Source organism: Molothrus aeneus, chromosome 11, assembly GCF_037042795.1.
Source record: "Molothrus aeneus isolate 106 chromosome 11, BPBGC_Maene_1.0, whole genome shotgun sequence".
Lineage (NCBI taxonomy): Eukaryota > Metazoa > Chordata > Aves > Passeriformes > Icteridae > Molothrus > Molothrus aeneus.
The window spans coordinates 6,745,001-6,770,000 of record NC_089656.1 but is presented as its reverse complement, the minus strand read 5'-3'; the positions used below and the strand labels follow the sequence as shown (position 1 = coordinate 6,770,000).

The 25,000-nt window shown below is 38.3% G+C and overlaps 1 protein-coding gene across 1 annotated transcript in view; it reads left to right on the top strand.

Moving 5' to 3' along the window:
• The first annotated feature begins 4,190 nt into the window (after positions 1-4,190).
• ZNF536 (zinc finger protein 536) overlaps positions 4,191-25,000 on the top strand; it is a 288,662-nt gene continuing 267,852 nt past the window's right edge. Inside the window, exons 1-2 of the mRNA XM_066557292.1 lie at positions 4,191-4,284; positions 16,594-16,660. The gene's annotated coding sequence lies outside the window, so the exon portion shown is untranslated. The remainder of the gene's footprint in view (positions 4,285-16,593; positions 16,661-25,000) is intronic.

Genomic DNA, 25,000 nt, shown 5'->3' with positions numbered 1-25,000 from the left:
TGCTGTGACAGTCCTAATAAGGACAAGTTAAGGTGGTGTTAGTGCCAAAAACCACAGAAAAGTGGAAGCTGCACAAAATAAATGTAAACTGAGATGTCTGAAGCAGAAGCAAGTAGAAAAAAACCTAAGGAGTTGAAGAGAGTTGTGCCTCTGATAAAGAACTTTTGCAAACCCCTTGGCTCCCCAGGAGTTAAAAGGATGTGCATTCCTGTTCTCTTTGCTGTCTCTTGCTTACTTATATCAGGAGGGAAAAATGAGAGCAATAGTTTGTTGCGTGATCTTGGCGATGTAAGGGAGCTTCCCTGAAAGGATGTTAGATCAAACACCACAGATTTGCCAGGAGATGTGGACAAATCCTGTCGTGGTTAGCTCTGAATTTTTAAATATTTTGTATTTTTAGGCAGATAGCTTTATGTATTGGAGATTTCTGAGGGCATGGGCAGGGCACACACACACAGGAGGAAGGTCTGTCGATGGGGACTGGTACATGGCTGGGCAGGCTGTGGTGCCACGGGTGGAAACCGTGCCCCAGCCTGAGAAAAGTGGTGTCAGCTCTCATGTTTTTTGGGAACAGTGGAAAAATACTGAGATTTATTCCAGCATCCTGCTTTAGGGACTGTTTATCTCTCTTCACTTATGCATGTAACTCCCAGTGACACCAACTGGACCCTTCAGGCCCCATCCTGCATTTATGATGAATGCAGTGCTCACATGGAGGCCTGGCAAGGCTGTCCTGCACGGCTCCTGGGCTGGCTTTGTGCTGTCATTGAGCCTCTTTCCCTGCCTATCTCTGTCCCTGCATCTCTGATGTGCCCAGGGTGAGAGCAGCTATGCCAGGGCAATTCAAGAGGCCTTCAAAAAGCAGCTGATAGGGAATAATTATTTAAACATGACACCTCATTCCATCAGAAAGGGTAGGCCGTTTACAGAGGGCCTGAGCCTTGTCTCCTTGGGATTAGCAGAGCTGTAACATGGACTTGAACAGGAATGGGATGAGCTGCTAAGAGCCACACAATGAAGCCTTTTAGCCTCAGCATTTGGGGAAAAGTCCTGTTGTGCAGAATAAGTCCATGCTCAAGCTTCTGCTTTCCCTTGCTGTGTGTTAGATTTCCATCTGTAACCTGCAGAAATCCTTCTGGCCCCTGCTCATCAGTGGGATGAGATTACTTTCTCCCTTTCATGTCTCTAATTCATTTCAAGGAATGAGCTACAAAAGCATGTTTTAAGAATGAACAGAAATTGTGCTGTCGTACCCTAGTTATGTCTCACCACTACTTTTTTGTCGTGCTGTTTCTGAAGATTTTTAGGGTTCTTTTTCTTCTCTAGGGGTGTGCTGGATCACTCACTGAGCCAAGTGCAACTGCACAGCAGTGCTGCTGTGGGAAGCTTACTGTAATAAATTGGTCTGTAAGGATTCATGGTGCCATTTTTTAATGCCAGGGAGTGTATTAGACACTGGTAAACTGGCCCAATTTGACCTAAGTGGAACTGTCTTAATTTGTTTCCAGGCAGCTTGCTGCCTGTACCTTTTAAAATATCTGCTTTACATAGTCAGTGTCAAATGTGTTAGAATAATATTAGCACAGGTAAGTAAAATACCTTTTTATAAGGCTTTAAATCATTTCTGTTACAGTTTAATGTGTAAAGCTACAGATTTTCCCAATTTGTTCGTAAGGTTATGTATCACAGACCTTAAATCATTTAAGGTTTTAAACCTGAGGGGTTCACTCTCAGTCATGAACTGGAAAGCAGATTGCAAGAGACATTGACATGCTGATCAATGACATGAAGCCTCCAAACAAATCAGTACAGGACTTTAAGAGATGAAGCCTTACTATGTTCTGTCTGTCATCAGAATTTATAAAGCATCTTAGTGAAAGCCCCTTGAGAATCATTCCTAGAATTTTGCAAGTCATGAGCGTGTATGTAAAAGCTGAATTTTTTTTACCACAAGTAGCCTTGTAATAGCATAGCAAAAATGTGCTCTGTGATGTTGGTGTAGGAGTACTAAGAACCTGTTTAGTGAGATAACATCTTTTAGAAACCTAACAGTTTATTATCTTTGTTTCTGTTTGTTGGCTTTTGCGTTGAATGAGCTGCAAGTAAGCACTAGAAAGGTATATCTTCAAGAATTTAAGACATCAACAATAGCAGAAATTCAAGACAAACAAGCTGTCACTGTTTTTAGGTGGTGTGCAACTGAAAATGTTGGATGGGACCTATGTTTATCTGCAGCAGTCCAGGAATTTGCTCTTCCTATGTGCTCAAATATAGTAACTGAAATTCACTTACTTAAATTCTAAAGTGTTATGGGCCTTCATAAATGGGATCTGAATCCTATCTAGATGCAATTTTATGTTTAGGAAGACCAAATCTGATGACAGAGGTTTCCTTTACTCAGTTACAAACTGATTTTTATTCTCTTCAGTCAGCATTGTAGGTGCTTCTCTTGACTTTTGCAGTGGTTTTCTTCTCCTGTAGCTGGGTTTGCCCATTGATATGGGGTGCTGGCTTGGAGTAATGCCTTGTACCTGCTCACCACCCATTCAGCTCAATAGGAAAGTGTCTCATGAGAGGACAGGCTTTGATGTTCAGGGCTTATAATTCAAATTCAGAGACAACTGGCAGGTAAAACAAAACTGGACATGAGGAGAGAGCAGGGAAGAACGTGTTCCTAGGTATGATTAACAATGGGAATGGCAAATCAGGTGATTACTGCAGGATAGTTGGTGCTTTGCTGTGGAAATGTGAGTTTTAAAGAAAGGGCTTGAAGCTGTAATTGGAGTAATTCTCCTGTGTCAGCAAAGTTGTATGGCAGAATTATCACTTGGAAAAGGCTTTGAAACACGTGGCAAAGCCTGGCTCAGTCTGCAAGTGAGGAGGGAGGCAGTGGGATTTGGGAAGCCTTATGGTGAACCCTCACAGTGGCAATGAGCATCCTGTGGTTGGTGTGGTGGGAACCAGAGGGGAAAGAGGAGGAGGAGGAGGTGGGGACAGAGTGGGACACTGCAGGAACACCTTGCACTGGATGTAATCCTGACAAGGTGGAGACTGCAGAGACCAAGAGAAGTGTTGTATCAGTATTGCACTAAGGGAGGGCTGTCCTGCTTAGTAGTGAACTTCTGTTTTCAGAATTATTTCGTGCTGTTTTCATCATCAAGAGGAGCCCTCAAAATTGTTGTTTGCCCTTCAAGCCAACAGGCAGCGTTGAGCAGCAGTCTGGTGCTGTTGGTGCTGACTGATTTAAACCCAATGCTCCTGATGATTTCCCCCAGAAATGAAGGCTGGAATTTTGTCCACACTGCCCACCATGGCAGCCCTCAGAGCAGTCAGTGCTTCCCTGGGCAACCAGTGCTGCTAAGGTGAAGCCCTGAGGCTGTGGTGCTGGAACTGTGGTTTCAGAGCCTGCTGTTTGAAAGAGTTGGGTTGATGTAGATGTACAAAGTGTATTATTAGGAAGTGACCTTTAATTTTATTTGTTAGACATTCATAGGAATAAACATAGTTAGAATTCTCAGTCATAAATTCTTCAGATTATAGCTTGAGTCGAGTGAACTTTATTTTGCTCTAAGAACGCCCTTTGTTTTTGTCTCTATTTTGCTTACTAATGTAATGGCCCTAAATTCACTACTGACAAATATCTTGGAAGTATTCTGCTTGGCTTTTACTGCTGGCTCTTATCTGTTTTAAGTAGGGTTTATTAGATGAGATCATCTACAAAGGACTTATTTCTGTTATAAAATGGAATTAAAAAAAAGTAAAAATACAATTAGTAGCTGTTCTCTTTTTACTCAGTTTGAAAGATTAGAATATCAATGTCAAAGAGAATAACTGGGTTTCTGGAGTATGCTATGCAACTTTTGTTTTGTCCTGTTTTGTCCTCTTTTGCTGTACTGTCTAGGGGAAAGGATCAGAAGAATTTCATTCTGTTCCTCATCATTATCTTGAGAGGAGGTTTTCCCTCTCAAAACAATCCAGAACTGAAAGAAGTTTTCATTTCCAAATACGAAATGACCACCAAGCATGTACATTATGAAAACTAAAAAATAAAATGTGTTAATCCCATTAATATTGTAATTCTTAATGCTCTCTGCTGTCCTGAAGATTGCCTGCTTGAAGTGGCATTGTAATATTTTAATGTAAATGTCTGATTCAAACACTGAGTTTTGACATATTAAATTTCTCACAGGTTTTATTTTTCCAGTTGTGACCTTCAGTACCTGTCCTGTGTCTTTTAAGAATTTCCTCATCCAGGGAACAGATTCATTGGCTTAAGAATAACTGGTAAGAATACTTATATTGTTCTCATAACATTTTCTTCTGCTTATGGATCTGAGTCTAGCTTTGGTTTTCCAATTAAAAAAAAGTAAAATGAGATACCTAAATTAGATTTTTAAATCTGTTCTTGTGTGTTTTTTATATCTTCAAAAATATTATCTTTATGTCTTGCAAAACTTTTTATTGTAGCTCTTTCAGGCTGTAGTGAGCTACAAATAAATTTTTTTTCAAGAAAAAATTCTGCTTGGTAAAATCATGAGCATTCATCTTCATGCAGTTGATATGTAATAATTGTGTTGGGGATGAATCATCATTTATTACTTTATCATCAGACTGCTGATTTAAAAAAAACCCATGACACTCCTGATTAAATTAATTTTATCATTTTTTGGTTTTTTTTTTCCTCCTGTAAGTTCAATAGAACATCTCATGCATATTATTAAGAACCATATTCTGTTGTGTATTAGCATGAGAAGAACACCCATGAAAATCAGTGGGTGGAGGGGTGTACTACATTGTAGATGTGATTTTCCTCTGAGCTATTCCAGTGCAGCAGAAGAAAAGATCCTGTAAAGTCTGAGAAATCAGATTGGTGTGGAAATAGGTGTGAAATCAAAATTGGGTTATTTGGCCCTCAGTTTGAAATAAAAGTCTAGCTTCCTAGGAAATAACCAATAATTAATTCCACATTCCACATGCATTAATTGATCTTTAAATCAAAATTTCTGATAGCTTCTGCTCCCAAATCAAATTCTTATGTTATTTCTTTATTTTAATTGTTATACTGGGTTGTCCATTCCTTTTTATATCTTGTGAATTAGTAGAAACTCTGTGATTCAGAGGAATTGTGCTGATTTATAGCTGATGTGAGAGGATATCCAGGCATATTAAAGCTTCAGTACTGCAAATGCATAAGCAGGTATTGAATTACTGATGCTAATGGAATTACTCACGTGAGTAAAGTTGAGACGTAAGTGTTTTCAGGATTGATGTCTGTACTTATGAATTTATATCATTTAAGAGTATGGCTCACAATTTTTAAAACTTACTAATTGAATGTGAGCTACTGGATTTCATTCTAGACAATTGACTTGAAAAGAATTACAGTGACTTGATTCTAGAATAATTCCATCAGCTTCAGAGAAGATATGTGGATTTTTTAATGCTGTAAATAAGGATGTAGTTTGACCAATTCACTCCACTGATCCCCACTAATATCAGGAAATACTTGCCAGAGTAAAGGAGGAGCACAGGACTGGACAATTAGTGATACAAATGGTTTCAATCAAATGGTTAAATAGCTCAGCAAAGACGTGGTTCGTTTTGTAATAGCATTTGGAATCCAAATAAAACCATCTGAGGGATGTGCTGTTTGTTGTGATGTTAATGCACAAAACAGAAAACTCTCAGCATGTCTTGAATTTCAGGGGGGTGTTAGGAAGCCATTATATATTAGAAAAAAGAAAAAAATTCCAATCCCACAAACTTAAAATACGCCTGCAGAAGCTCCTACTCAATTCTAATTAACAAAGCTTACCTTTCCCTTGACCATAGAGGTCATCATGTAAACTATTTAAATTGATAGTAATATTATGCAGCATGAAATTAATTTTACATTGTATACAGTTTTTATTGTGACTTTATCTTGTTTCAAAAGTGCTTACTTTCTGATTTTGTGGATATTACTGACTGGATTACTTTTATTTTGGTTTTTACACAACAGTTATATTAGAAATTTGCTGTTTTATTCTTACCTTCTTAGTAAAAATCCTTTTATCACACAATGGGTAATTTATATCCATTACCAGCCCTTTCAATCCTTTTCAGTGGTGCTGTCAGTGCCTTTGGCACAGTAATGATTAATGTGATCTAATAATAGTGTGCCATTATATTACCTTAGTAAAACATGTACCAACATCCTATTCAGATCTACCAAATTCATAGCTTCCTATAATATTTTTGTTGAAAGACAGGATTACTATTTTTCAAAGAGGAATTTTTTTTTTTTGCCTTTAACATATTTAATGAAATTCACAATTCTTTGCCATGGTAATCTTAGTGCATGCATTGATGGGTGAATTTTATATCATTCTGCATTATTATGATTTGTTAGGCAAATTGTTTGACACGTAAAGAAAGATATGCATTACATTGTTTTGCTTTGTTAAGGGTGCATTTTAAGCACTCGCTATCTTCTGATTATTCTGCTGTATTTATCATAGAGAGTATATTTAGATTGCAGTATGCAAGAACAAGTATTTGGGCTAAGATGTGCCTTTTTCTACATTCTAACCGAGATACTGCCGTGTTCTGTAGAAGGCAAGCTCTCTGCTCCTCTGCCCAGCAGAACCAGTTTTGGTTATGGTTCCTTTGCTGTGGTGCTTGCTCTTTGGCACTTCCTTGCCTTTTTTTTGCCAGTAGAAATATGCAGAATAGTGCCCAACTGTGAGCTAGAAACTGGGATCATGCCTGTAATTTTCAACCCAAGGTAAAAACACCAGACAGCCAAAGCCACATGGATCTGCCCCATACCTGAGTTTCACCCAGGTATGGCATTGCTTGAGCCCAAGCTCCAGCTGTCAGATACTGCCAATTCGCCCAAGAGGCAGAGAAATGGTCCAGAGAACATATTTTTTGGTAATAAAAAACTTTGGTGCTTGTGGAAGTGTTGTAGCAGTGTGTGTGACTGCCTTCAGTCCAGTTAGGCACCAGGGGTGCCTGGAGGGGTTTGGTGCTGCTCTTGCATCGAGCACTGACTCCCCCAGTCCTCTGCAGCAGGACTTTCCAGTCTTGGGTTCATCTGTTTAATAATGCTCCTAGTCAGCATGGCTGAAGAGTTGGGATCACACTGGATCCTTACAAAGCATCTTAAATCTTCATCACCCCAAGATGTCATTATTGCAGTCAGGGAGTCACATACTTAACACTGTCGCAGCAAAATCGAAATGAAACAGCATGTCCACATTTTAACTCTACTTTGTGATGTTTGTTAAATACATACTCTTACTGTTTCATCATATCACAATAAATAATGAATGAGAAAAATATTTTAATCTTGTCAATACTGGGAATGTCTAAAAACAAGCAAAGTGTGTGTATGCATTTATGTGGATTCCTTATTTGATTTAAGCTAAGCGATACAGCTGTAACATGACTTGAAATATGCAATCAATGTAAACGAAGAAAAATATTTTGAATGCAGTATATAAACTGTGTGGTTTTTTAGACATATTTTTAGGAAAAAAGAGAAAGATTATGATTGTCATACCATGTAACAATTATACTGCCACTGGAAATATATGCAGCAGCTTTATTTTCTGCCACGGTAAAGACAATCTTAAGTCTTGGTCAAAGACATTCTCATCTCTTTCACGTAGCTGATTCTTCGTGACATAACAAGAAATGAAAGGGAAAATAAAGCCTGAAATATTGGTTTAGCATTGTATTCAAAAGGCTTAAAGAAAGTTCCAAAAGATGCTTCCCTGTTTTTAGTAATAAATAGTTATGTACAAAATAGAAAAGCCTTTTTACCCTCCAAAATTAGTTTACTAATGGAGATATAATTATTTAAAGCTCTAACTGAGCTGTACCAGTCTTGAATTAGAGATGCCTTAGGTTTGCCTGTGTATTGTGCAGATTGCATTGTACCTTACTGCTTTATTGCTTCTGCATCCTGCAGTTTTACCATCCTGCAGTTTTACCAGTGAGGGCCAAGCTGAAATGGAAAATGATGGCTTTCTTTTTTGGCCTAAGAATAGAATGGTCAGTGAAAGGTTTCTCCCTCATTTTTCCACATGCAACTCAAAATAGATGTAGTAGACTGCATAACAGACTTCTCCATGGTCTAAAGCATTTTCAGGGTCTGGTTGGTTTTTTTTTGATATTGTTCTGTTCAATGAGAGATTCTTGTACCAAGTGCTGGGGGCACCAGGTTCGTCAGGGTTTTTTTATGTCTCTTTCATTGGTAAAGTCAGTGAATCAGCCAGCCAAGGATTATTTCATCTGCACATCTGCCCATCTTTATTCTGATGGGAGAGAGGCCCTGGTGTGCCATCTCTGGAGTAGGACTGGTTAGAGGAGGGAGAAGAGGACCCTGATGCAGCTGCACAAGCTGTTAAAGAGCCCCATTACCGTTCACTGCCCTTGTTTGAGCTCCTGCCCGTGTTGCTGTACTGTGACCCTTAACACACTCGGGTAGGTTAGGAAATGGCTTCTTTTGTGTGACTCTGAAAGAAAGGCCTCCCAGTAAGCAGAGGAAGAAGAATAAAATGAAATTAAAGAATCTTGGCCTAGTCTTGAAAGATAGAAAAGCACAAGAGAAAAAGTATTTTTGGCTTTTAAGGCTAATTTTATCTCTTGTGAGGCCATCAAGTCAATGAGTAGAAGTGGCGACTGGAAGTTCTTGGGTTATATTGCTCGCCACTGGATTACTGTGTGACTTTAGTAATGAAACATAAATGTTCTCTCTGTTCCCCAGTGGACATAATACCATTTACCTGTCTCAAAAATGCTTTGTAATTTAATTAACACTTGGAGTGCTCTTTGAGCTCCTTAGATAAAAGCAGGCAAAATGAGTCAATTGTTACAGAAATCCCAATTTATCCCCGTTTAAAAAAAATTACACTTTGTCTTGACTTTTTCAAACCTCAGATAATGTTTGATAGGAGTTTTGGGCTTTGTTCTTACTGGTCCTTGGAGTCACTTATTCTTAGTGATTTGCATAGGCACAGTGTAGGTATTACTTTTTTGTTCAACAGAGTATTTTGGTGGATCATAAATTACCAGTCCCTGTGCTGGGAATCTGCTTCTGAGGAAAGCATACATTTTCAGAGGAGAGTTTGAGTTGTGCTAGACAAGTTCTTCATTATTCTTCAGTACATACCTTTCATTATTTTGGGGGAAAGATTTCTTAATTTTTGGTTGTGCACTGGATGTAATAGCTCAGTTTTTGTTTCATGAAGTTATGCTATATGTTACTGGGAGACAAGTATTGTAACTACAGCTCTTCCACAGCCCTGTTTCGTTACCACATCCTGTCCTGGCCACATCACTGACCAGTGACCAAACCAATTCCTGTGTAACCATTGCCTACACCCTGATCTGCCTTTGATTGAAATAATTGCATAGATGCTTCTGCTTTGTAAGCCAGCTGACTTGTTAAGTTGATTTTTGAGGTTTTTGATTTTTTGACCTCCAGCAAAGAATTTTATTTTTCAGCAAGCAGAAACACTTGCAGCAGGTGAGCTGAAGCTCCATCCATCCATGTTTTCATCTTGTGTTGGTAACAGCCAGATCCTTCCCTCAGATCCTAAAGCCCATCTTGTTGCTCCTGGGTACCTAATTCATTCTCACACTTTTTCATGCATTCATGTGGCTTTTGCTGCCTACCCCTCACTTTTCTTTTCAGAGACTGTGGATGCAGCACACACATACCTGGATACAGCTGGGCTCAAAGTGAGGTTCTTGCAAAAAGTCTATGTTCTTACATTTTCTCCCTTTTAATCTACTTTCTACCACTGTCTAATTTTAACTGCTCAAAAGGAGTTTAAACATGCTCCCAGATAAGGAGATAATCTCAACAAGCATCTTATCACTAGCAAAAATGTGGCACACCTGTTTGCACACAGACTTGATGAAATATCTCAAAGTTATGCTAAGCAAGTCTGCCATTCCCTTCTGGTATTAAAAGTGTCATTATCTTGAAGTTCTGAGATACACTCTTTGTGTAACAGCACATAATAAAACCTAGAAGGAAGTTTGTATCTTTCTTATTCTTTCCTTCGTCTTCTCCAGCAGTTGTTTCAGCAGAACCCTTCTGCTTTTGCTTTGATAATTTAAATAGACAGTCTGATGCAGTTGTGACAAACAGGGCTGACTCTCAGCTCTTGTGGAAATCTGGCAAAGTCAGAGTAGCTCAAGTGATCTGCCACTGCTTTTTAAAAATATTTTAAAGTAATACAAGCTCCATTTATCAGAAACCGTTAATGCCTTTTCTGACTTTCCTTCTGTATAAATTTTACATTTATTTCACTTCTTAAAGCATATTCCACCACAAAAGAGCTGGAGGAAAGGTAGAGGGAGATGCCTGTGGAGTTGATACCTCTGCCCAGCTGTAGTGCTGGGTAGCAGGGCTGGGAGGAGGTGCAAGAGTGCAGTAGCAGTGCAGGCACCCGTGCAGGACTTGCCCAGGAGCAGCTTGTTTTGAGAACAGGTGAAAATGTGCAGCTCTTACAGTCTAAAGCAGAAGCTTCTTTCCCTTTCTCCCTCATGCCCATTCCCTGGAACATTACATTTTTTCTGCAAGTGTGGCTGGATAAAAATAGAGCACATCTTAAGGCTCTTAATAGAGATCCCAAGTGTTGCTTTGAATGGACATTGTCCTGTGAGCTCAACAGTAGAGGAAAATTCTTGTGTTCCTTTTCTTTCCTGTGGGTAACTGCACATTTCATAGCTGACCAAATATGCCAAGACTATGGAAAAGAGAAAATGGCAAGATGACTATTTCCCCAAAACAGTAAACACACATTGCAGCCTGGCTTCTTATTTGAGAATGCAAGATTTTACTTTTTGAATAACTACTGTATTTTAACAATAGGCATCAAGTGGTTGCTATGTGATACACAACAGTGTTTTTCATGAACTTTTGGCTGCTGAATAAGCCCAGCAAATATGGGTTCTTACCCTTTTAGTTTTCTGGGTCAATTCATTTTGCACAAAGGAGAGAATGATAATTTGAGTTGTAGGCAGAGAATGTTTTCTTCACATGGTAGGGAAGATGAAAGCTGTTTTTATTTGATTTCTTTTTAAATTAAAAATTATAATTCTTTATAGACTTACAAATAATTATCTTATTACTAAAGGCATTCCATAAGCATGTTAGAGTTTTCTCTGTAAAATAATTGCTGATTGTCACTGCAAACTTAAAGTGAGGGAGAGTGAGGGGAAACAAATATATATGCAATGTGTATGTGTGGAAGTTATTTTATTTTTTCAAAATGGTATTTGATTGCCTCAAAAGTAAATACTTAGGCAAATGCTATTTGTTAGGTGGTGCTGGCTGATTATAGACCATATAGAGTTGTTTTCTGAACTGCTGCTAAATGCTCAGCCCTTTCCTGCTTATGTGTCAGAGAGGACAGTGTCTATCAGATTTAGTTGGCTTCCTGATGGGACACCACATTGAGGGTGCTTTTATGTTCTTATCTTCCCTTCTTCTGTTGTTGGAATCCCATGGAGCAGGATTTCTGCAAAGTGTGGAGCTAAAATCTGCGTGAGAGCAGGGGCTGGCACTCAGAAATGGGAGGGGAGGGGGCAGGTGAGGTGGTTGAGGAGCAGGAGGATGTCAGCAGCTCCTGGGAACACACAGAGGAACAGCATCAATGGCACCTTGCAGGAGGGAGGAGGAGGAGGAGAGACAGGGATAAAGGAGAATCTTTGGGATAGGGGAGGAAGGGCATTTGAGTTACCCAAGGGAAGGGAGAGAAATGATTTCTAGCTGTGCAAAGGTACATGAGAACGTGTACCTGCCTCTGGTTTCTCAGTGCTGAAATACTAATTTAATTGTAATTAGCTCTGGAATAAGTGCACTCACAGGGGCCTACACAGGAAGGCTTTGGCAGAAAAAGATGGGCTTGGTTTGGAGAAGAGTGAAGTGGAAGTGTTGCTGAGGGCAGCTCCATCAAGTTGAAAGACAAAGAGGATGGGTGGAAGGTTTATCATGCTCTTCTCTGAGGTGTTTCTAAGCCACGAGCTGTTCTGTCCTGGAGCAGATGTGGACAGGCCTTTAATTAGACTTGGCCAAATTAATGGGACACAGAGTTTGTGTGACAGACTCACCAAGGCTCTGGAGGGCAGCTGGCTGAACCATGGGAGTACTGGATTTGGTTTCTCAAGGAAAATACAGCTCTGATTACTCTTCCTTGTGCTGTCTGTGTATGACAGCATCCATCAGTGCTCATCCATCCACTGAAGTGTCACAGTGAGACGTGTTTGAAAATGACAAAGATGTACAAATTTCATCTGAGCATTGTGGCTGTTGATGCTCTAAGGCTCTTTTCTTAGCCCCTCACCATGTGCCAAAACACAGCTCTAGAGCAAGCTCCAGAAAGGCTCCAGTCAAAGCCATCTCTCCTCTCATCTGGACATAACTTCAATCAATTCTCACAGTGGCTGTAGTTCTCCATTTGTGTAATTTACATAATTCCATTAGGTTGAATAAATTTACACAAATTTGTACCTTTTTCTGCTGGGGAGGTTTGTGTTGGTTGTTATTGCTTTGGGATTTTTGAGCATAGTCAAGCTCTGTCTGCATGCAGTCACTGTGGCAGATATCAGCCAGCAAAGCACCCATGTTTCACCTTAAAGATTTCCTGACTGAGAAGAATGAAGGAAGTTACAATGCATCCCAGGTCACTGCATCCTGACAATGTTCAGGAAATTCTCATCTTCCCTCCACATTTTCCCAGTTGCCCTTCTCTTCTCTATTGCCTCTTTTTGGTTAAGTTCCTTTCAAATTCAATTTTAAGGGAAATACCTTTTCTCTTTGGTCTCAGACACGGCAACACCCCTGCCCCACAAATGATAATAGGGATTGCTTACTCAAATAGAAAGAAAAATTCTTTTATGGATGACATTTTAATTTTATTTTATTAGATGTTCCATGTAAAGCATTTATCATTGGAATAATTTTCCCTCTCAAAGTCATGTCAGACACAAAGCTGTCTTCAGGGCTATTTCTTCTAGTTCACTGGACAGCTGTTCTGCCTGAAAAGAAAGAAAAGATCATATATCAATCAAAGACTTCAGGAGAATCCTTATGTTCTTTATCTAATAGGAAAATCCTAACTGTGAGTTCTTGATCTTCTGACTTCTGCTTTTTCAGTTTGAAGAACTGCAGTGATGTATTTTGCAAGACTATCTGTTGGGTTTATTTTTTTTAATGTATCTTTTGTGTGTCATTTTGATGCTAGGAGGGTGTTACAAACTCATCTGCACTGGTGACAGCCACATCATAAGCAAACAGTTTTCTTACACCTGTGACTTGATTCATCCTCCTCTGAATGTCTATGGGCAGAAATTAGTGCTGCTTAGCAGAAACAAGGTTCGCATCTCTGCTGGTGCTGAACTACTGATTTCCAGTGGAAAAAGGCTAAAGGGCTGAAAGGTATGCCCAACCTGCAGCCTTCTAAATTAGTACAGATGTCTGTATTTACTCATCATTCTGAAGTTCTGTAACTCCATTGCAGTGACATAAGTAACAAGGAATAATTTTTTTTAAAGAATATTTTATTGCTAGTTATTTATGTAGCCCAGTCTGCCACGCTAACTTAATGAAGATTCAAAGTACATTAGAGTTCCTGGCCTTTAGAAAAATATTCAGAGTACTTATGCAATTTATTAAACAATGTGTATGTACAGTAGCAGAATTGAGATTAGTGTGTGTCCTTTCATCTGTGAGTGTGAGGTGAGACACAGAAGTGGTGATGCTCCCTTCCAGCCTAGCACTGATCACCTTCCAGACTGGAAACCACATCCTCCAGGCAGGGATTCCTGGCTGTGTGAAGTTGTGAGCTGAGTGTCAGAGCATCTTTGCACTGCACAGGTACACTAGAACCAGGCTGGAGGCTGGCTTGGAGACACAGGAGCCCAGGGGAGCTATTAACCAAACTTGGACATTTTTGCACAAGGGAAAAAGAAAGGCAAACTCAGCTCCAAGAAGATTTTTGTATGCACCTGTTGGTGCCCTTTAAAGCAGTCTGTTTCATGTTCATGCTATGTTGGCATTGGATGGCATCTTCAGAGCCCACACAATGCCATGTGGGGGCTCAGCAAGACAAAGATTTGCAGTGTTTTGATGTGTTTTGCTGAAAGAGACCCTCTGTTCTCTCAGCCAGCAGACCTTGACTTTGGTAAGGCTTTGCAAGGGCTGTCTGGCCTGGATTCCTTTATGTAGGATTGCAAGCAAAATTAAGGCATGACGCAGCTAATTATGCAGGGGAAAAGAGGTATGAGAAAGGAAAGATGTGCCAGCATAATTGCTGTAAATTCTTGTATTTACATATACTTAAAGTCGTCCTGATCCCAAATTTCCTGAAGCAAATGAATTTATTGATTCTAAGCAGATCTTGGATCATATGGCTTGCCACATTGGATCAGAATATTGGGCCATCAAGTGCCATTGATTATGACCAGGAGCAGAAGATTTAGAGCAAGAGGCAAGAAACCTGTGATCAGTCATTGTAGAATAAGCTCTCCTTAAGGATACTGTAATTATAAGCAGGACTCATGGCCAGTGTACAAACTGTGATAGCTCCAAACAAAGGGAAAACAATTGGGATGATTTAATTTGCTTTTGCTTTGAAATAATATAAAAAAAATCAGTTTTATTTAATCAATAGACTCTAGGGTTTGATGTATGGATGAAAACTTACAATCAGTGGAATAATACTTCTGGTTAAGCACTTCTCATCAGGAACTTGTTTGACCTGTGAGCTGCTTCATTTTTTAAATTTAGATGTCTCTATAATAGAACTTCTAAAGATTGTTGCAGTGCCAGCATGGGGAGTGTGTGTGTGTGTGCTTTAATATGGATGCATCTCGTAGGAGAGGAGATAAACCTTTTTCTTTGTACACAGACACATACATGATTTATCAAACATATTGTATTACTCTGTCTTTACAGTAAAACGTACAGTGGATGTGAATTACTCTATCTGTGAAGGATTAGAAACTCTGATGTTCTGTCTTGTATTCAAGAAGAGGATTATTCTGCAGATAACGTGCAGATAATTTACTTTTAGTGAAGCAGTGCAGTTTAAGGACCGAAAAATCAACTTTGTTCAGGCAAAAGAGGTAGGAATTGGTATGGAAAAATATAGTGTAGTTGACCACTCATGGAAATTTCAAGAGACCATCAGAAATATATATATTTATTGAACAGTTGTCATTTCCGTCTTCCTAAAATGGTCTTTTGATTAAAAAAAATGAAAAATATGTTGTAAATGCCGAGTACCTTGAAATTCACCAAATTTATTGCATGCATTGGCATGATTGGTATGATTACATGCCAACAGCTCATTTGAATATGAAACATCTGTACATTATTATTTAGGGATTTTTCATCTGTTGATTTTAGAAATGAGGATTTTATGAGTCCTTGCATGCATAATTGTGTGTTACTTATATACATAAGCAGTCAGTAATGAAAGAATTGGCCAAAAACATACTGTGTATGGTTTTGTGATTAAGAGAGGAAATGCAGTGTATGAAGAAATACAATATGCACTGCATTTGATTTTAGGTGTGGCAGCAGCAATTATGATTTCGTAACAGTAGAAGTAACATGACAGTTCAAAAGCACAGTGAGAAGATTATGCTTTCTTATACACAGCAGTGTAAATTCTTAAAATAACAATGTAATTTTTACATTTTTCACTGGAAATCAAGATAATCCAATTTAGAACAATTTATTCTCAACAGGTATGGTAAAAAAAGATATATCATTCTGGAGCGTGGTATAATACATTAATTTTTATGAGTGAGTTATGAAGATGTACAACTCAGGACCTAGGATAAACATCATATTCCTTAATTAATCCATTACATTATGGCACATATGTGTCACTTTTATTACCCTAAAATGAAAAATGTTGGGGAAAGAAAAAAAGCCTGTTTTTTCTCTGTATTCAAAAACCTTTCTTATAAAATCATAAAAACATAAAATCTAATGCAGCAAACACTATTAATGAGTTAAACATCTAAATTCCTTGAAGACTTGTAAGATAAAGAGCCATCATCTTCTGGTAATTGTTCAAATACGTTCTTAGCTCAAATATATTAAAGCTTCTGCATGCAGTTTCTATATGTTTAAATGAATCCAGACAACTTAAATTCCAGCTAGAGAATGCTGGTGAAGTTGTGATTGCGCAACAATATAGAAACATAGTGGGAAATTAGGAAAAAAAATGTCCCTTTAACATCCCAAAATGCAGTGATGTAGATTCTTATAGATTCAGAAGCCACCCACAGAGATCTACAATGACCTTTCTGTCATATGGATATTATCCTAGCCAAGATTCTCCCTTCTGCCCCAGCACAGATCTCCAGGAATGTGGTGAATTTTTTTAATGGATAGGAAACTCATAATTTCTAGGAGAAGGGAGGCAAAATGTCCTCTTTGCTGGAGTGCTCTGGCCTCACCTTAAGTTGTTCCCTTTGTGTTTGAGTGTGGATGGGTATCATATTTTAACCAAAGTGTTTTATTTACAGATTGGAATGAATATTAGACTTGTAATTATGAATATTTTGTATTTGCAGCAAAGGGTCTACAAGAGCATTGGTCACCCATTGATTAAAGAATTAGATCTCACCACACTCCAGCCAGGTAAGTTCCATCAGCCCTGCAGCTCCCAGCACCTGTGCTTTGGGAAGGTGGGTGATTTTCTAAACAGCAGTCACTGGTAGGGCTGTCCAGGGCATGTCTGGGAACAGACACCAGATCTCCCTCAGTTCCTGGTCAGAGACTTCTCAATGCAATTTATCTCTTTGGTTATCTAATGTGGGAGCTGTTTTCCCAAAATGTGGAATTTCACTTGTATCTAAGTGCTGGAGCTGGGTGCTGAAACAATAACTGCATCTTGTCTACTGCACTGCACTGGAACTTCCTGGTATCAAACCCATAGATTGTGAATGTGTGCTTTGTGAGCCCAAGAGCAAATATCTTTTACATATCTGTGTGAATGCATTTTCACGTGATTTTACAATGCTGGGTTATCTGTCACTATTTGTCATTTCTAAAATCTGATACTAATAGAATTTAGTATTTGTCATTTTACATTAAAATAAGAAAAGACATAAGACAACACAAACCAAAACACTATTAATGAAAAAACCAAATTAGAGATTATTGTGTATTGAAGACACAAAATTTAATACAAATTAACACAATACAAAGAAATATGTTTTTCTGCTATCTCAGTATTAGAAGAATAGCTCTGCTTTTCTCCATATGTCTGTGTCACCAGGTTGTTATTTCTTTTGTTTAGTCATATAATAGAATGCGTTGAGACATATTATACTCAACTTGTGTAACAGCCTACAAATACTGATTGCAGTTTGAGCTTGTTATGGAAAAGTATTGCCCTGTGGATTGAGAAAATGACCAACAGCGGACTATAATCTATGAAGCTGAGAGTAAAATTGCCAACTAGAGGTCATTTTTCAAACCAAGGGGCAATAGTTTTCTACTATAAACTGAATATTACAGTCAGTATATGTTTTATTAAACCATTTCAGAAACTTGGGAGCAGTTTCATTTAAACTTCTTGCTTGATGTGGCTCAGAGAACAGGCCCAGGGCAGCCCACAGAAGAGGCCTAGTGCAGTCTGTATAATAAATATTCTGTGTACTCAGTAATTATGAAGGCTTTAGGGCCTTGATGGTGAACGGCCATATCCTGCCACCATTCTGAATCCTTAGCAGCAATTGAAGTCATTAAGATTTGTGTATAAAAATGAGTGCAGGCTGCTGTTTTTCACTGTAACACTGTGACAAACTAGAGCCCAACTATATAGAAAAGCCAATTATGGCTATTGCAGTCTAAAAGATTAAAAGGAAAATGCCTTTCCTCCTCCATAACCTCTTACTGTTTTTCTCCCCTACTGAAGTATGGAGATGATGGCACTCATACAGGGGTGATTGCCTTAGTCAGTAAGAGGATTTCCACTCTGGAATAACAGAAATGACAATAAATATGCATGGGCAAAGTGAAACCTTTAACCTCTCCTATAACACACCTTGCTTATCCACAGAGGGTTCTGCCACCCTCTGCCTGGGAACAGAGGTGTTTTCTGCAGCCATTACCTGGAGTGACTCTTACATGTTAATATTTTTTCAGTACAAAACCCTTAGTGGCCTCCAGGTTTTAAGAAGAGTGATGGGGAGTTCCAGCTTCTCTGCAAAAGTGGGGCGCAAAGAAATATCAGAAGGACCACAGTGGCTTGGGCAGAAGGAAGCCAAACAAAATATTTCACTTTTTCCTTGAGAATCCTTGATAAAAATAATCTTGTTTAGAGCTCCTTGTGGGACCTCTCCTTAGCTTTATTTGTAAGCTTCGACATCAGTTCGTCTACCTTGTAGGATTTCTGATTTTCTATTTTGGGGCAAAGCTCAGAATCTGATCCTGGTTTTGTGGCATAACCATATCACAGACCCATACTCCTATCTTGTTCACAGCACACATATTTAAATTCCTGCATGCCTAAGTTGGGAATTCACATGTCACAATCATGCCTGTAAATTGTGTGTTCCCATGACCATGATTGAAGATTTCTATCTGTATTTGCCAGATTATTGCATAGTTACAGCTATAGAATGGGCAAATTAGGAGCAAAATATGTTTTTCTACTTGGAGTTTTTAAAAGCCAGACCTTACATCCATATGGGTGTATATATTATACAGACACAGACATAATTTTAAAATGGTCATAATTTTAAAGGTCTGCATAAAACTTCACCTCAGCAAGGGTGATGGATTGGGGTAATAAAAAATGGAGCAGCAAAAGTCCTGTTGTACATCTAGTCCATCTTCTTGACATTACAGGATTGTTCCCTACAGGGTACTTGCTGATACTTTGTCCAGAGCGGGTTTAAATGTCCCAAGCAGTGAAGTTCCCACTAAAGTTTGACAGACATAATTCAAAGGATATTTTTCTGACCCTCTATGTTAAATTGAACAGTTTACCATGATATGTTGGTCATAACTTCAGGGACCTGTCCTGTGTGCATCTACGGTGCTTCCGGGCTTCCAAATATTTGCAGAAAATCTCCATAAATTACTTCGGTATTGACCATGCCATTTTCTCTCATCCTTTACCTAACACTGTCACTGGGCAGATTGTGAGGGTTTTTAAGACTGGGCCAAATGAAAATAATGCTATTAATTTAGTGCTGCATGTATTGCCTAATATATACACACTATATATCTGATTATGTATCTAGTCTGTGTTCATTTCTAGGAGGATGTTGTTTAGAGGACTGTCTGATTGTATTGGGCTTCTGCAAACATATAATTAATCTCATTTTTAGCAATGCTTAGCTCCAAGCTGATGGTGTAGAAATATAGGGTTATTAGTTTCTAGAACATTTTTATTATGCACTTTCTATTCTGATTGACAACTATTAATATTTTAAAATGACAGAACTAAAACTTATGCTGCCAGATAGCATCAAATGTAATGTATACTAAGTAAACAGAAGCATGTGAGCAGGATAATATTTATTGTATAGTTACACAACAATGTGTAAGAGACTAGAGGGAGAATTATTCTTCAAGAGGGATATTTGATATTTTACACTCTTTAGAAATACAAACATAGGACTGAACTTTGTACCCCGTTTCCTCAGGGTAGCATGCAGATTTTATCATCTATCCTGGATGGGTTGTTCTTGAAAGCTTCCATTCTTCACCTTCCTTTCTCTCAAATTGTGTGTATAGAGATATTGGGGAGAAGATCCTTCCAGGATGAATTTTATGGCTCTTCTGCTTTACCATTCAATGTATTTTTTTGTAGCTCCAGCTGAAATTTCTGCTGAACCTTTTTCCTTGAGAGAAACTGTCCTTGAGAGCTTGACTGTCCAAGTCAGGTCCTGTTGGGGAAGAGGCACAGTCAGAAGTGTTGTGCAGTAGGAGATTGATGAGGAGAAGGATTGTAGCCACTGTGCCCAAGTCAGGTTGCAATATGGGAAAAAAAAAATTAGCCAAGCAAATAGTAATTTTGTCTTTCGAACAAAAAAAATAGTTACTATGAAGTATATGCAAATTTCCCATCTTTTTCTAGTGAATATTTAATATAAAGCAATTAGAGGCAGGATAAGAATTACATAGCTTTTAAAAAACAACAAATGAAGAGGCTCCTATTTTCATGACACAATTCACCCATCTAAGATTACTTATGGAATTCAAGTTAACAGGAAGGAGCTGGAATGTTTCAGAACCTGGTTCAGAAGGTCATTCTTAGGTCTCTGTGCCTCAACTGCCCTGCTGAAGCCAGGCCTGGCTTTAGAATGGGATGGCAGAGATGTGCATCTCCTGAAAACACATACAAATAATTCAAATAAAGTGAATGGAGATGTAAATTCTTGTGCTGTGTTAACAAGTAAATTGATAAAACTAGCATTAGTCAATAAGGAGGAATACTTCAGGCTTTTATTTTTTTTTGTAAAATAATTTCAGTTTGCATCCTTAAGAGCAAAAATTAGTATAATTTTAAAGAAGTTTGTCAGGCACAGAATATATTAGGCAGAAGTACCTGGTTTATCTTGTGTAGTGAAGGGAATAAAGCTGTGTTAACCTTGTGTTCTAACTGTAATAATTTTTCCTAATTTAGATCTAGCTTGACTATTTCAGTGAAGTACCATGTGTACCTATCTTTAGCAGAAGATACTCTAAGAGGCAACTCTTAAATTATTCTCAATTCAAATTTTTTATGAATGATGAAGAGTAACCACTTGTGTCCTTTGCCCACCACCAAAACAAGTAGGTGTAAAATGATGAGATAATGTCATTAGACAGCTGGTTTTGACAAAAAAAGATTAACTGGAGAAGAGAAGGAGAGTCAGTGAGGTTGATATATTTCACATTTATTTACTGTCCTAGGTAAATGACTTTTTCCACTCATTGAGACAAAAAGTATCCATGTGTGAGGTGTTTTAATTTTTCCCTGAATGTTCCTTTACATACAATGCCTGTCTGCTACTGGGGCTGTTGGGCAGCACTTTTAAACAATTGCAGTTTCTAGCTGCAATTAAAATGTTGTTAAGCACGAGAATATATATATATATAAAATACGTGATCACCCAGCATTTATTATGAATAATGTTTGAAGTTCTGCATTCATTCCTTAAATAGATCGCTTTATATTTTATTGTTGTTAAATTCTCTTTTGGATTGCAACCTTCTCTTTTCTCTGAAGTGCACGTGGTTGACTGCTGCAGCATTCATCCACTGTGCCTTCTGCACTTCCTTCAGCTTTTCCCTTCCTTGCAAGTGGTTTTCCTCTTGGCTTGTGCTTGGCATCAGGTTGATGCCATTAGCAAAAATACCAGTCTTAAAATGTTTATTATGAATCTGGACTGGTGAGGGAATTGCAGGTGCTTGTGGAAGCACAATTTGGGAATAGTAGTTCCTGTCGATCAAGGCAATGTGTCATCGTGCCTGATGTACTTGTGAATTGTTATCAATCCTGTTACCAATTTCTGTCTAATCCCTCCTTGTCCATCTGTGATGCTTATGGTTCATCTCTTCTGGGCATTAATATTCACGTTTCAGAAGGATACATCTAATGAGCAACCCCACTTTGGGGGAACGGTGCCATGTTGTGATGGAATAAAGTGTCATGATGTCTTAGGTAAATAAGCCAATTGGTCGGAGAAGAGGAAAAAAACCTCATCTGGCAGAAAAAAAAAATAAGAGGAGATGCTGTTGGTGTATGACTCCCACTGAAATGAGGGTAGTACCCAGCAGAATATCCATGAATAAATGTGCTATCACATGTGTAATTAAAGTAAGGATGGTTTGGATCCTGTAAAGTGCCTTTCAGGTAGGATTTCTGGATTTTGCAGCCATCGTTCCGGTAAACTTCTCTACTATAGTCCAGTGCAAACTGTAATGTTTTGTTCTGAGATTTGGGAAGAATTGCGTCAGAGATGTTACTCATAGGAGTCTTAACTGCAGCCTTAGATCACCAGGGTCAGGATTTCAATGCCAGTACTGTTCCCATTTGAGCATCTCCTTTGTCTCCTGTAATGTAAATCCTATCCTCAAATGCTTGGGTAGGGTTGGCACTGATATTCAATGGGAGAAAAGGCATCAGAGATCAGATGGAAAATATGTATGTTCTGCATCTGTGTATTGTATGTGGCAGCCAGGCAAAGTGATGGAGCAACACTTTAAAATAAACAGGATCTTTATTATACAGTCAAATGGGGAAAAAGTGGATGTTTCTATTTATCAGTTGGGGTTTTTTTTGTCTTGGGTGTTTCTATCTTTGACTGATACAAATATTTTGGAATCTAAACATATCTCTGCAATACTGTTGTGTCTTTGTTCTGGATTTCTTTCATCTTAACTTATCAACACAGTATATGAGCCATTTTATCCTACAGTGTGATCATCATCCTAGTGTGTATTTGCTCATTAATGTCAGGTTAAGATCTAAAGAAATACGAAAGTAGGAGTGAAATTTCTTTCTTTCTTTTTTTTTGTTTTGTTTGTACTAATCTTTTTATACTAATAATGATGGAAAAAGGAAAAACTGTGCTGTGACTTTAGCTAAAGAAAATATATACACATTTTCCACAAGTGCTCTATTGCTTCCAGACTTGAATTGGCTTAAATATTAGAACTCAAATATGATCTTAAAAAATGTGATCAAGTCTCTCTTTGGAGTAGGGACTAATTGGTTTGGTATTTAGAAATAATTGAAATATCCTAATAAAATATGCATTAGAAATAAATGTATATGAAATGCACATTCTAATATAAATATTTTTTCACTGAATAGATATTTTTTTTACCCATATCCTTTGCCTAAGTTCATGAACAGTTGGCAAGGTCTGGTTTTTATACACCTGATTGTACATAGTGAAGAAATTTTAAGACGAGAAAGTACCAATGGGAAAATGTAAGAGCTAATAATTTTTTTAAAAAAATTGTTTACTAATGGGACAGACACTTGTTACACAAGCTGTCTTCTCTCTTTTCCTTTTTATTTTTCCCCCAAAAATTTACCCTAAAAATATTTTTAGACAGCTTTTGCATTTCTAAAAAATATAGAAAAAAAACTGAAACAGCTTTCTGATTTCCAATTAAAAAACTGAAATTTTCTGGAAGGGTACAGGCAGAAGAAGGGGAGTGGGCCAGGCAGGCCACAATTTACACATTGGGTGTATAATATAAGGTGTTGAAAATACTCACAGCTGGAGCCTGCTCCTCTCCACAAGCTAGGCAGGAGAAGAATTGTTCTAATCTTGGTCATATTGGCAGGAACTGTCCCAGTAGCAGCTCTGGGTGAGTGGTTTGCAGAGGATGAGCTGGCAGAGGGGAACCCACAGCAGGGTCCCACGGGGAGTGATGGGCACTGGTCCTTGTGCTGACTACAAGGGTCAGAGGAGGCTTCCCAGCTGAGCAAAAGCCTCAAGAACTCCTCGTGAGTGATTCCTTTTCTTTTGGGGAGCTCAGCTGCAGGCTGAGGGTGTTGGATGGACCAGGCTCCTTCAGAGCTACTCCTCATGCCCCACCCTCCACCTGAACCACCCAGCCCTTGACACTGCTTGTGTTTATTCCTCAAAATTGTTCTTTCCTTTTGTGGGGACACATCATTGCCCACAGCCTCATAAAAAGAAGCACTTAAGGATATGTTTTGTCTTGAAAACTTCTAAATTTGATTGAGATGATTTCCAACATAAAATATATTTTCTGAAGTTTGCAGGGGTGGGTATGCAAATGTTTTGATAGAGTTGAAATGCCTGGTTTACATCTGATGATTTCAGATGGTTAGGCTATATTGTAATAGAGCACACTAAAACATAAATGACAGAATTTAAGAACAGTGTTTTGACTTTCCTAAGGTAAACGTTTTCACATTGCAACGTCAGTTTTGGCCTGTTTTGGGTTGAAACCAAATTGTCAGCTGAAAGTTTCATTTTTAACAGATTTACCTATGCTAATGAGTTTAGCAGCTCTGACTCTTTCATATCAGTCCTTCCTGAGAATCACCATGTCTGCCTCTACTTGTTGCTTTATTATTTTTCAGAGCTGTCAGTTTTCAGTCCTCTTCAGACTCCCTCCCCTGTAGCAGGAGGCACAGAGGTCTTTTTACTGCATTCAGAGTATGAGACACAAAGAAGCCCACAGTCTAGTTACTGAGCTAGGTTTATTGCAGTAAATTGGCATTGTAGGGCACATTCTTCTCAACATCTTGAAGCTTTTAGCAAGTCTTTTCTCTTATTTGAAAACTGCCACAGTTTGGCTTCTGTTTATGAAGGAGTCACAGCCCTGAAACACTGATTTGTGCTTGCCTAACTCTGTTCTAGTGTGCTTCCAGTAACATGGCAGTACTGTGTGAAACCTTGCAGCTTTATTTACTACATCAAGTTCAGCAGCAGGCAGTGCTTGAATTTGAGTTAAACTTATGTCAGAAAAGTAAAAGAAAAGGAGATTGAAGGCAATTTTTTGAATACATTTCTGTACTCTCCTGTTTGTGTACATTTAAGTTTATAATAATATTATTTATTATTATAATACAATGTGTTAAGACTTGCAGTATTTCTCAGCTTTATGGATCAGAGGTCTTCTTTATTGACAGGCATTGTCAATGCAAATTTTCCCAGATCACCCGAATACTTTATTTCAAGAGACTGACCCTGCAGCCTTGGCACTAATGCTAAAAATATCAATTTATTTACTAATTAAGGTAGTACTGACTTTTAATGACAGTTTGTGTCTGTTTTTTTAATGTATGTTAGTATATGAGACTAACTTTTTGTACACACTCTCTATGCTGTGTAATCTGTCTCCCTGGAAATAACACTTCTATTTCTTCCCTTTTGAGAACAATTCTTTTTAAGAGATTGTTGACATCTGCTTAACTTAGAAACAAAATCACCTTAATTGAAATATTTCAAATATATTTTCTGAGCCATTCAGATCTCCACAGAGTCTGTC